The following is a 13,880-nucleotide window of genomic DNA, read 5'->3' as shown; positions in this document are numbered from 1 at the left end:
GCTTTATGCCTAGAAGAGTTTTGTATATACTGTAATGTGCCTTGGGAAAACAACTTAATGCATTGTGATTGTCAAAGCACTTAAGGAATTGACTCCGTTTTGATATCTGTAAAATGAGTACAAAAATGGATTAAAAAGATAACGCACATCAAGGGCCTAGCAATTTAAAGCTCATCACAGCGGCGATGTTCGCTATTATGAGCGTGTGATCATGGTCACGTCTTCTGGGAAGCAGCGAAGAGGTCTTCAAGGTTAGGACCTGGGCTGTCTCCATCTGCTGTGCTCTCAGGACACTCTCTCAGGGACCGGGTTCCATGGAAGATTACGACCCCGCGGTGGAGGAAGCTAAGGAGGAAATGAGGTTTTCTTCTTACTTATGTTAATGGCATTCGTGAGAGTTCACTTTTACAGTCACAATCTTGATAAGGTAAGATGTTTAAAAAGCAGATGTTTTCATATTTAAGAAAACTAGCTGGCTTCCCTATGTGTATGCGTGTGCCTTTGGGAAATTTCCCTCCCCGCTCTGAGGTGGCTTGATTGCCACACGGGCGGATGTTGGCCCTGTGTTCCTTCGGGTATGAGTTCCCACCTCGGTGACCTTCACTAGAGGGACTTACACTCCCTCAACTTCACTTCCAAGCTCTAATGCAAAGCAGGCTTCTTGGCTTTGACCGGCAACTACGGATAAGCAGAAAGGGGCATGTGCTGGTATATAGTCAGCTCGCTCGCTGCCATTGTGACGGATGTGGCCTCGCAGGGGAGGAAATGAAGAAGAGACCCCAGGCACTGTGAGGTTGCCCCGAAGGACTTACTTCCAATGAACCCTAGACAATAGAAGCAGGAAAGGCACTTAGAAGGCCAGAAAAAACAAATATGGATTGATTTTTTTCATAATTTGTCCCATCTTCCACTAGTAATTCAATGTGGTTTAGAGAAGCCATTGAATCTCTCTCTCTCTCTCTCTCCCTCTCTCTCTCTCTCTCTCTCCCTCTTTCTCTCTCGATATTATTGCCAGAGGCATTCCGATAACGTTGGAATCGATGGCCGCATTTCAGGATGTTCAGCCAGGGGTTTGCCTTTCTCTGAATTTGAGATTGTTCAGCTTAGACTGTAACCTTAGTGATGAAAACAATTGGTGCTGGAAGAGGAAATGCGATTTAAAATGTAGTATCTTTCCCCCTTTCATATAATATCAGAGGCAACATGTGCCTTTGGAAAAACTATAACAACTAAAAAGGAAAAGGAAAATGCAGAAATGAGATGCAACATCCGTTATCATGTTGACGCTGTTCATTGTTGTTTTTTTAAAAATATATTTTTATTGATTTCAGAGAGGAAGGGAGAGGGAGAGAAAGATAGAGACATCAATGATGACAGAAATCATTGATTGGCTGCCTCTTGCACGCCCCCTCCTGGGGATTGAGCCTGCAACCTGGGCATGTGCCCTTGACCGGAATTGAACCCGGGACCCTTCAGGCCGCAGGCCGACGCTCTATCCACTGAACCAAACCAGCCAGGGCTGTTCATAGCTTTGAGGATAGAGTGGCATGCGTCGTTTCTGGTGGTCCTGTGCTTTTCTGGAAACAACAGTTTCCTCTTCTGGAGTCGCTTCCCCCTCATGTGAACCCCGCTTGAGGAGCCTGGGTCACCCGGATGGTTCCCGGACTGCTTTGTCACAGACCAGATGGGACAGGGAGGGGAGACTCCCTTGCATTGTTCAGCACCCCCGGGTGACGCCCCGTGTTGCCATGAGCCCTTCACAGCGAATACGTTTACCTCATGCGTCTCCTGGATATGAGGTTGGAGGCCAAAGTCAGTGTGGAGGCCCTGACGGCGTGGTCTGACTTGGGCAGCCCTCAGTAGCTGTTCCATAGTTATTTGTTCAAGGAGTCAATGAACCACTGCTGGCTACTCACTCTTCAAGGGGGCAACTGTAACTCTAAGTCTGCGCTCACCAGCAAAGACTGCAAAAATGATGAGAACGCAGCTCCCGGGTCCGGGTTACAATATGCTGACGCTTTTCCTTTTGACTCCGTCCCTCCCCATCGGCCTGCGATGCCCGCTGGTTCTCTTAGGGGTAGGGCTCCTCACTGCCTGGCGGCGGGGCAGCATCCCTTCCTCTCCCCATTTACCCTGGGACCCCGACCCTTTTCCAGAAAAGCTTTGCTAATGTGCTCTGAGGAGTGGATGACTACTAATAAGTGTCTATTCATCTTTGTAGTTGCATCAGCAGGACCCGTTTGCAACCAACGCTTTTGCTTACGGTGTGCCCCTCACAGAGCTCCTATATGGGTTCGGGTGGTCACTTCCACCCCAGTTCCTCGTGGTCAGGCCCCACTGCTCGTGTGCAGTGGAGATCTTCTCCCCCAACGGGAGATGGAAAGGGCAGGGGTCTCAGTCCCAACAGGCTTCGATGTGACGACCTCACCGGCTCACACAACAACTTGCATTTCTCGCTCACGTGAAGTCGGCCACACACCTCTTATCCCAGGCGGCACCCAACAGCCCTGCTCTGCACCCCCAGGTCAAAGGACGCCCGCCCTCACCGAGGCACAAGAAGGGGACGTTGTAGAGTTGAGCGTCGGCATTTGCATTTGCTCAGCTTTCATTGTTGCAATGAGTCCCATGGATACTCCTCGCTGCAGGGAGGCGGGAAAGCGTCATCCTGTCAAATGCTCGGAAGGAGACCTGGACACACTGGCAAGCGTCTCCCTTACGGGGGGTTGGAACGGGACATGAGTGTTAGCGTCTTGGGTACCTTTGAAGCCCAATCGTTGAACTCCACCCGGGGTTCATCAGAGCCAGAGCCCTGAAGGTCTTACTGTTCACTTTAAGCAACTGCCTCAGAAGCAAGTGTGTTCAGTTGTCTGAGCAGAAAAGGTTTATTCTCCCAAGTAATGTCAGTTGCAGTCAGCAGTCCACGTCCACGTTCTGCTGTAGCAACTGCAGGGTCCTTAGATTTTTGAGAGACTGAATTATTGCAGGGGTGGGGGGGAAGAGGGAGGGAAACGCTTGGGTTAGCCCTAATTTTAGCTGTTTTATCTTTCGAGAAGTGTGGGTCCCTGTGCAAGAAAAAAGTCGGACCTCTGTGTTCATTAAAAAAGAAAGAAAGAAAGAACAAGAAAGAAAGAGCTGCTTTTGTTTTTGGTTTAAGAGTCTTTCTTAATAAGGAATAATGAACATCAACACCCAGTTATTCAGTAAACCAATTAAATTAAATTAGCATAGCCAGGGAAACAAAGGAACCATCCTTCAACAGTGCCACTTCTACCAGAGACTCAGCAGTCACAATATGAGGCGGAATAGTAACAATACCGTCTGCAAAGACAATTAGTATTAATTTTTCATTTTTTATCGAGTTAAAATATTTAAAGCGCCTCCCCCTGCCCAACAGACAGTTCCAGTCTATTATTTCTCTTTTGTTTCCAATCATGCTAACACTGAGAATAAATGAGCTTCCCAGGCCTCTCTGACTATTGGCTTATGTTCACGGCTGCCTCTCGGAAACAATGTTAGCCAATCTCTTTCCTGCCGCAGCAAGGACGGGCCAGCCCGTATGGTATAGAATGCCGGCTTTAGAGAGTGGTCTTAGGTCAAGAATTATTATTGCTTGAGGCCTCCAAGATCCAGTTATGGGTTTCTGCAAACCCCGGGGGTCCTCATGATAATGCTTTTCTCCACTGTTATTGTTATAAGGCATTAAATCAGTCAGATTCATGAGCAACAAGAGGTCAATGTCTGATTGAAATTCATAAGGTCAAAAAGGAAACTAAAAATCAATTTATAAGATATGAAGATTTAGGTTCAAACGATATCCATGAGCAATAAAATTTCACATCCATAAATGTAAGAAAATCAGTTATTAAACTTGAGGGGGGAAAGAAGACTTATTAAGTTTTACACACACATAAGGCAGCTAACACATAATTTTATCAGACATTACTGAAATCCTGTGTGTAATATAAGCGATGATGGGCTAAGATGCTAAATGGTTTAGCACTAAATTATTAAGTGATGTATCCCCAAGGTATTAAACAGAGAGAAAATGCAGAGCAGGTGTCTCTCCTAGCAAGACTTGATCACCGGTTTAAGTGCATATTGATAACAAATGCACTTCGGAGGGAAAATAGTATTAGTAATATTTTTGCTGCGTGAAAGCCTGGTGTCAGGATGACTAAAAGCTTCTACCTGACAAAGAAGTGTTCATTTCATTTTTTTTTAAGAAAAAAATTAATCATGATAAATGTTAGGTCCCCGAGGAGCCAAAGGGGGAATTCTGGAGGGATTCGAGCATTTTGTCTCCTTCCTCTGTCATCTGTGCATGTAAAACACAGCATGGATGGGAAAGATCTATCTACATTAGGCAGCAGAAGTGGAAATTATGAACAAAGTGTGGCAAAATAAAAATATAATGTTGCCACTATGAGGGCAAAGAAAACTTGATGAAAGCAAACACTTGGGTAAATGATTCCAATACTTTAGAACCACAGCACAATTTATAACCTCATTTTGTGCTTCCAATAAAAGGAAAACAGAACCTTTGGATGGTCTATTTGGTCATCAGAGGCTCTGGTTGAAAATTAAATAGTGAAAATGTGCGTTCGCAAGTGAGTTGGATGGCAGTTTTCTTTTGTCTCCTTAGACGCAATATGAACCCAAATATAGCTTCGGTAGGTTTATGGAAACAAGATGTTAACTGGGTCTCTCTGGCCCTTGAGAAGTTAGATCAGATTCGCTCACACCTCTCCCCATACACTGGGAAGTTCAGAGCTATCGCTCCAAATTCAGACATTCCCAGAAGAGCTATGTATTTTGAATCTGCCACCTTGGATCTGAGGGCTGTGTTTGCTGCCTGACTTTGGCTTAAGAATCTTTCCATCATCCTATTGTGCTGTGACTTCAGTTAGCCCGCATGGGGAGCAGAACCCCCTTTTTGAATGATGTGCGCAGGCACACACCCTGCACTCAGAGAACGCCTGTAGAAATTCCATAGGCGTATGAAAGCTTGTGCAGCTATGAAACAGGGCTTACAGAGGTTCAGGAAGTTGCTCAAGGCTAAGCAGCTGGCAGGTGGAGCTGGGACTCCCACCTGGACTGATTCTAAGCCCATGGGACTATCTGTTCCCCTGTTGGTTTAGACATAGGCCAACAAACTATGTCCCACAGGCCAAATCTGGCCTGCCTTCTGTTTTTATAAATAAAGTTTTATTGGAACACAGCCATGCCCATCTGTTTATGTATCGTCTATAGCTGCTTTTACACGACAGTGGCCAAGTTGGACAGTTGTGACAGGCCCTGCATGGCCTGCAAAGCCCGAACTATTTACTCCTGGGCCCTTGACAGAACAAGTTTGTTGACTCCCATTTTAGACGGTAGACTACTATTTACTCCACGGACAACTGGTTTCCTGAACATTAACATGATTTTAAAAAAGGCGTTCCGTGCTCCAATAAGCCTGTGAAATACTAGGTAGAACAATGTTCAACAGGCTTTTACTGTACTGGCTGCATATAATTTCTCTTTAAGAAGGTGATGAGTACTCGGCATAATTTGAACTCAAAACTCGTGTGTGTGTGTGTGTGTGTGTGTGTGTGTGTGTGTGTGTGTGTAACATTCCAAAGGACACCTTTGAGAAAGGCTGGGTGGGGTTGTAATTGGGGGAATAGACTTCCAAGAGGCTTCTGTTAGAATGCCCAGGTGTTCCTTGGGAAGGTGACTGGAGAAGAGCAGAATTTTCCGTGACCTGGGTGGAAGCTAATCTTTTTTTGACTTTGTAGAAAAATAGGACTCACAGAATGAACTTGATTCATTTTTTATTTTCTTTCCTATAAATGTTTCTTGAGCCTGTCTCTATGGCCAGCTGTAAGGGATGCAGTGAATAAATAAAAATCAAATGATTGTTAATAATAAATTGGAAATGGTAGAGCTCATTTAGTTTAATAAGATTTTTTAAAGGAAAGATATGTTTATGATTGTAATATTGTAGTTGTATTATGTGGTTATTTTCTGGCCAATCAATTGCTCTTTGTCCGTATAGTGGAGTTGTATACAGTGCATTTCATGGTGTTCTGCAAATAGTACAGGGATCTGAGAGGTTGGGACAGCAATGTTCAATGTGGAAGATTGGGTTACTCACAGCTCGTTTGGTTGTGGATGACAAAAACCCAACTCCAACTTGAAAAGCTATTGATTTATATAATTGAGGGTAGGGTGTTAGCTTCCACCCAGGTCATGGAAAATTCTGCTCTTCTCCAGTCACCTCCCCAAGGAACACCTGGGTAGAAGTAGCTTCAGGCATGGGTATTTGCAGGAGCTCAAACGACATTGCCAGGATTCTTTCCTCTTCTTATTTTGCTATGATTTTCTCTTGGTGATTTATTTGCATGGGGGTATCTAAGATCACTGGCTCTGCTAGCTCATATTGTATCTATAGGTAAAGATTCCAGAGTTTAAAAAATAGCTGTGTATCAGTTTCCTGGCTCATTTGCCCAACCCTGGGCCAACCACAGTGTTCAGGGTGAGGTATTCTGATTGGCTGGACTGGATCTCATGATCCAATGTGTGGCAGGAAAGAGAGACCCTGTTTGATAGTCTCCAGGAGGTCGAAGGGGAAGTTCCCAAAAGGAAGGAAGAGAGGCTAATGCCTGAAGGAAAAGGAAAGGCTCTCAATGTGGAAACCACAGGGTAGGGGAGGCAGAGGGTCAACAAGGATATGGGTTTTGGAAAGGGGGCCCCACTAGAACCACTAAAATGCAAGCTACGTGAAGCCAGACTCCCCCCCACCTCCCCCCACTACTTATAAAACTAGGGCTTGGCACAAAGGAAACACTCATTATTTTTGAGAGAATGGCATGTTCCATGGGCCATGAGAATTCAAGAGCTGAGAGCAAAGATCCTGGCTACCGTGGGGATGATGTGGTAGAGTGTAAAATGCCCACAATTGTCCATTCCTCCCATAAAGAGGCAGTATGTTCCCCACTCCCCACTGGCATCTGGGTGCGGAATCTGCCCTGCTTTGGACAATGGGACATTGGAGAGCTCTCATGGATGGGGCCTGCCCTCTTGCTGCTTGGAACTCTGTGGCCATTTGAACAAGCCCGAGTAGCCTGCTGTGCGGGGAGGGGGGTGCGGGGATAAGACGTCATGTGGACAGGAGCTGAGGTGGCCTGGACAACAGCCAGCCAGCCCCCCAGCTGACTCAGAAACCAACCAAGACCCACCAGTGAGTCTCAGCTGAGATCAAACAGAACCTCCTAATCCCAACGGCCAATATGCAGGCTTACGGACTAGATAAAAGCGCCTGTTTTACCCACTGAGTTCGGGGGAGGTTTGTTCATGCAACACAAGCTCGCTGACCTAGTTAATTAGGGTCTCGCCTTTGTTTGACCTAGCATTTCACAAACTTATTTGGCCATGGAACACCTTTTAAGAGAAATACCATCAGAGCCCAAGCCTCTGGGAACCCATTGTTTTCCTTGTGTTGGTCTCCCTTTATGAACATCCCCAAGTTCGTTCCTGGGTTTCTCTCCCTGCTCCGCTGTCCTGTGTGCAAAATGTATGTCTAACATTTGCATTTCGATCAGTCTTCCTATAATCTCTGCCCGGTTTTCGATGGAGGAGGAGAGAGGGTTTTATAATTATTAGCAGTATTTTATTGTCACTTATATATCTCAGCTAATACTGACATGATTGTTCTCGCTGTTATAACCTGAATTAGAAATTTTCACAGCCGGGTATTGATCATTCGTGTAATTGGATGACGAAGGGAAACCAATTCCCTCTCTGCCTTTGAGAAATCAAAACAGTGAGGAAAGAGCGTGAGGCAAATAAAACATCCAAACGTATGGGGTCTCTTAACAGGCGCCACTGTCTTTATTATTATTTTTTCCTTAAAAAGAGAAGCTATTATTGTTTAGGGAATTTCTATTATAATAAATATCAATAAAATTGTTTGTTCAGCAGTTTAAAAAAAGTACATGCTTATTTGAAATGATTTCCAGGTAAAGTTTTATAAAATTACTCTTGCTTTATTATACTACGCACATTTTTATTATATTAAAATATAAATTACATTGCATAGCATTATAAATTGTTATTAAAGTGATCTGCAGCATAACTAGCAGAGAACTGAAATATAACTGTAAAAACTGAAATAAAAATCTATTAATGCAATAAGCCTACTTAATAAAAGTTACTCTCATATTCCAAAACAAAATATTAAGGCCTGTTTCAGATCTGAAAGTCAAAAAATGAGGGCATAAATTAGTGAAGGGTAAGAAGTTTGTAGCAGCTGACTCACAAAGCTCTAGGGGATTATAAAATTTCATGCTCTTGTAATAAAAAGGATAAAGGATTGGCTAGAAGACCACTAAAAGTTAAAATAAATGGACATAAAGGAGATGAAAAAGTCCGACATGAGTGAGGCCAGTAATGTGTGAAGACTAAAGAGGTAGCATTAAAGTGTTAGAGGCTGGAATTAAATGTACAATGAATTCTGGTAGTAGATTAATAGGAAATTATAAAGGTAAATGAGTTCGGTTTCATGCTTTCAGAAAACTTTATACATCTCATTATTTTTCTTAGCACTTGAGAAGAGGCAGAGGGAGACGAATTAAAATCTGGCATAAACCATATTGGAGGGGATGGAAGTGCCGATTACTCCCAAATGCTAGTCTCATCTTATTCCCTCATAATTGACCTTTAATTGGTAAGTGGCAAGTGGAAGCACCAAATAAAGCAAGATTTCCCAGGTTCCCTTGCTCCTACCTGGGACCATGAAGCTGAGCTCTTGTCCAATTAGTTGCAATGAAACCTCTGGGTAATGTATTTAAGAGGAGGGAATGGGCACTTCTTTGCCCATTCGATAAAAATATATTTAAAATCAATAAAAATATACTTAAACAAAAAGACCCCCCTCATCTTAACTCAGACAGAGTGGGTTGCTACTATCTCCAGGCAGAAAAGGGAAAATGGATACTGGGTTGCAATCAGCAAACACATAAACTAGTGGTGGAAGTGAACATAAAATAATATCAGTTTCCCTGTTGGAACTGGGCGATGGGCGTCTGAGGATGGGACACTGTACATATTGATGCTGATGCTAAGAATGAATCGTTCTCTAAAACCCAACATTTGTTCCAAAATCCAGTTTGAGAGCAACCTGGTAGTGACGGTGAGATTTGCCCTAAAGCTGGATTTCTGCAGGAAGACGGCTTACTTAGATTTCATTACACATCAGGGTAAGGAACTGTTTTGAAAAGTCATATTTTCTTAAGATTGAGACAATGTCCATTAATGAAAATAAAGTTATCTTACTGTGGTTAATTTGGGGTGACTTTTGAGGATTTTAAGTGGCGGGAGGCAGGCTCCAGCCCTTCATGGCCTCCCGCCCCGCCCCATCGTGGCCCTTCCACTGCTGCGAGCACATTTTCTCTTGTTTCTCTTTGCTTTGACCTTTCCCAACTCAATCTACCGTAACAGTTGAAATGGCACTTGGTTGCTCTTAAAGAAATACCCAGTACCTTTGCTGTAGGTAGCATCTGCCCTTGATCCAGAGTAGATTTTCCGAACCATTAGAACTGCTGACCTATAGAAATCCTTCTTCGGGTCTGAAATTAATGATGGTGGGACGTTCCCAAAACTGTGAGAAGAGTATCTTTTGGCCTTTGTTTTATTACGTTCCCCAAGAAGCATTCACACCCTGTGCGTCTCCACTCTGCAACTCCTGACTCCTCTGGGCACCCCCACCCCTTGCCTCTGTCCTTGCACTTACTGAGCAGTATTATAGTTCTTCCCTCCCCTCCTCACTCCCTCACTCGCTCCCTTTATCCCTCCACCTTTCCCTCCCCACTTACTTACCTTTCTCCCTCCCTCCTTTCCTTCCCATCACAGTATTTATTTAGCACCTCCTCAGTGCGACACATTTTGAAGGCACTAGAAAGATGGCAGCAAAAAAAAAAATACACAAAAACAGGACATCTTTTCATAGCTTTGCCAACTTGCCTGTCCCTGGAAGGCCCTTAACAAAGATGTATTTATAACCTTTGCTGAGGTCCAGTTTCAATCTGTTAAAGGAGGTGGGGGTGCAGAGGGAGCCACGTAGTCAGTCACAATCCAGCATTCACACGGTTCCCTAGTCCTTTTCACACACCCGGGAACTCTTGTGAAATCAACAACAACTACTAAAACTCTGCTTTTGGTGACAAATATGATATGACTAAGAAAAGCTATAGATGATGAAAGTGGAATGGCAACTGAAAATAAAACAAGGCAATTCAGGCTAAATGTGGAATTTTAAAATTAATGAAGGAGTGGAGGAAAACATTTGAAGGATGGCTTGGTTTCTATAACTTTGTTTCTTACAAGCAGAAAAATGATTTGGGAAACTCAGGGCATAAATTATATTTTAAAATAGAGAGACATAGCCCTGGCCAGGGTGGCTCAGTTGGTTGGGCATCGTCCTGTGCACGGAAAGGTTGCCGGTTTGATTCCCGGTCAGGGCACATGCCCAGGTTGTGGGTTCGATCCTCGATTGGGGTGCATGCGAGAGGCGACTGATCAATGTTTCTCTCTGACATTGATGTTTCTCTCTCTTTCCTTCTCAAGTCTATATAAACATAAAAAAATTAAAATAGAGATACTGAAAGCTCCAAGGATGGGGGTGAAGGAGGCATTTTTAACATGGAAATGCACAAAGGATGTGTCTTTTATCAATATAGAGTTGGTATCATTTAGTACAGGCTAGATTATGCAGTAATTAACAACCCCCAAATATCAGTGTCTTAACACACCCCAAGTTATTTCCTGTTCATGCCATACATTCAGCAGGTCATCTGGTTGGGGTGGGGAAGGCTATGTCCACAGTCCTGTGGGCCTAGGTTGAAGGAAGTAACACTTCAACAATAATTCTGGTCACTGTCATGTGGCCAGGCTGCTGGGTGGCTTGTAAACAATAGAAATTTAAGTCACAGAGTTCTGGAAGCCTGAGATCAGGGGGCCGGCACGATTGGGTTCTGGTAAGAGCCAGCCTCTTGGGTTGCAGACTGCGACTTCTCGTCATAGCCTCACACGGCAGAGAGCGAGTAGGTTTCTGACCTCTTCTTATAAGGACATTAATCCAATTCATGAGGCTCCACCCTCGTGACCTAATTACCTCCCAAAGGTCCCACCTCCAGAGACCATCCTGTTAAGGATTAGACTTCAACATATGAATGTGGTGGTGGTGGTGGGGGGAGGGGGGGAGGAGACACAAACATTCAGTCCATAACAACCACAAATCACTCATGGCCTTTCAAAGCTTCCATGTGGAAGTAACATGTAAACTTTTGTCTACATTTCATTGGATGAAGCAAGCCCCACGGTCATGCCTATTCTTGAGGCCAGTGGAGAATTGTCACCCTACTGTGTGCCTGCCAAACAGAGCATCAGAAACCAGGGGTGAACAGTTCTCACCCTTAGCCCTTCAGAATGGCCTTTCCCCCCTCACACAGGCAGTTCCTTGCAAGCAGAAACTCCGTCCTATGGATTCCTGAGCTGCCCATTGCCGGCCAAGTGCCTGTTGCACTGAATTGATCTCGCTCATGTACTTCCCGAAACCTATCATGATTTATTGGTAAAATTTTCACCCTTAATTAGTGAAAAAAGAAACTATGAGTTTATGAATTATTTACCTTACAAAGTCCTCTGAGCTCTTCAAACGCACTGTAAATAATTTACGTTTGTAGTTGTGCGATCTCAAATTTGTTTATTAATGTAGAGATAGAAAGCAACCTAAGTGAAACCACACTATCTTATTTCGCAGATCATTTGGGATAAGAAAAAGAAATGCTTTCCTTCTCATCTGAAAATGCTATTGACCCACCATTAGTAGGGTGTGAAGGCCTAGTTATTTTCCAACTGTAAGCAAATATTTCTGCTGATCTAAACCACGGTGCTCATGCATTTACCATTTATTGAATTATAACTATATAACAGGCCCTGAACTAATAGTCTACACTGCCCCATATTCCCAGTGTAGACGCTTCTCCTGAACCTCGTGTCTCCAGTTGCCTTTTTGATGGATGCATCTCATGGACTCTCAGACTTGACATGTCCAAAACGAAACCTTTGATTGCCAGATCCCACCTAACAGCTCCAGAAATCTTTCCTCATCTCAGCAACTGAAATTCCATCCTTTCTGTTGCTCAAGTCAAAACTTTACATGGAGTCTTGACTTTATTCCTCTCTCACACCCTACATCCAATCTTCTGAAATCCTGTTGGTGCTATGTTCAAATATACCCAGAATCCAATCACTTCTTACCATCCCCACTGTGCCACCAGAACCCAAGCTGCCCTTATTGCTCATCTGGCTTATCTACACTAATAAAAGACAGACATGCAAATTGACCACACCTTCACTATGCCGTAAGCCATGCCCAGCAGCCAATCAGAGCAACTATATGCAAATTAACCCAACCAAGATGGCGGCCGGCAGCCACGCAGAGCTGGAGCAAGCAGGAGGCTTGGTTGCCCCAATGATGGAGGAAGCCAAGCTTCCCCGCCTGCCGCAGTGGCTCTGAGCTCCACTCAAAGCAACAAAGTTTCAATTATGGAAGGTAAATAAACCCCAGATACCTGCTTTCAGCCGGCCGTGGCCACGGAGCTGGAGTGAGCAGGAGTCTTTCCCTCCCGCCCGCCCTGGCCGGCTCTGAGCTCCTCTCAAAGTTACAAAGTTTCAATTATAGAAGGTAAATAAATCCCAGAATAAAAAACAAAAAAGAAAAAAGGAGAGGCTGGGAGCTTCCGTCTCCTGGGGGCTTGGCCAGCCTGAAAACGTTCCTCAGCCCCTCACCTAGACTGGCCAGGCACCCCAGTGGGGACCCCCCCCACCTTAAAGGGGGTGTTGCCAGCCTGAAAACAGCCATCAGCCCCTCACCCAGGCTGACCAAACCTCCATGGGGTGAGGGTCCCCACTGGTGGGGGGGGCTTGACCAGCCTGCAAACAGCCATCAGCCCCTCACCCAGGCTGGCCAGGCACCCCACCCTGGTCCGGGACACCCTTCAGGGCAAACCAGCTGCCCCCACCCGTGCACCAGGCCTCTCTCCTATATAATAAAAGGGTAATATGCAAACTGAACCTAACGGCAGAACCACTGGGAATGACTGGTCACTATGACACACACTGACCACCAGGGGGCAGATGCTCAATGCAGGAGCTGCCCCTGGTGGTCAGTGTGCTCCCACAGTGGGAGCACTACTCAGCCACAAGCCAGGCTGATGGCAGCCAGTACAGCGGTGGTGGCGGGAGCCTCTTCTGCCTCCTCAGCAGCGCTAAGGGTGTCCGACTGCAGCTTAGGCCTGCTCCCCGCTGGCAAGTGGACATCCCCCAAGGGCTGCTGGGCTGCCAGAAGGATGTCTGACTGCCAGCTTGGGCCCGATCCCCCCAGGGAGCAGGCCTAAGCCAGCAGGTGGATATCCTCTGAGGGGTCCCAGACTGCAAGAGGGCATAGGCCAGGCTGAGGGACCCCCCCACCCCGAGTGCACAAATTTTTGTGCACCGGGCCTCTAGTTTCTAATAATTTAACTGGGCTTTCTACTTTCACCTTTGGCCCCTACACTCTACTCTTTGCAGAGCATCCAAAGGAAGCCTTTTAAAATGAAAGTCCGTCCTCTGCTCAAGACTCCCTGTGACTTCCATCTCAGGACAAGGATATGCCCGAGTCCCTCATAAGGTCCCACGTGACCTGCATCCCATCCCCCAACTGCTTCTCTGGCTCCACTCCTATTTCCTGTCCCCTGACTCACTGTCCCAGCTACAGACAGCTCCTAGCTTTCTCTGAATAAATCAAGCACACTCCTGCCTCTGTGCTGGCTGCTCCTTCTGACTCGGATAGTTTCCAC

The sequence above is a fragment of the Myotis daubentonii genome, chromosome 8 (assembly GCF_963259705.1).
Source record: "Myotis daubentonii chromosome 8, mMyoDau2.1, whole genome shotgun sequence".
Lineage (NCBI taxonomy): Eukaryota > Metazoa > Chordata > Mammalia > Chiroptera > Vespertilionidae > Myotis > Myotis daubentonii.
This window is presented reverse-complemented; position numbering follows the sequence as displayed.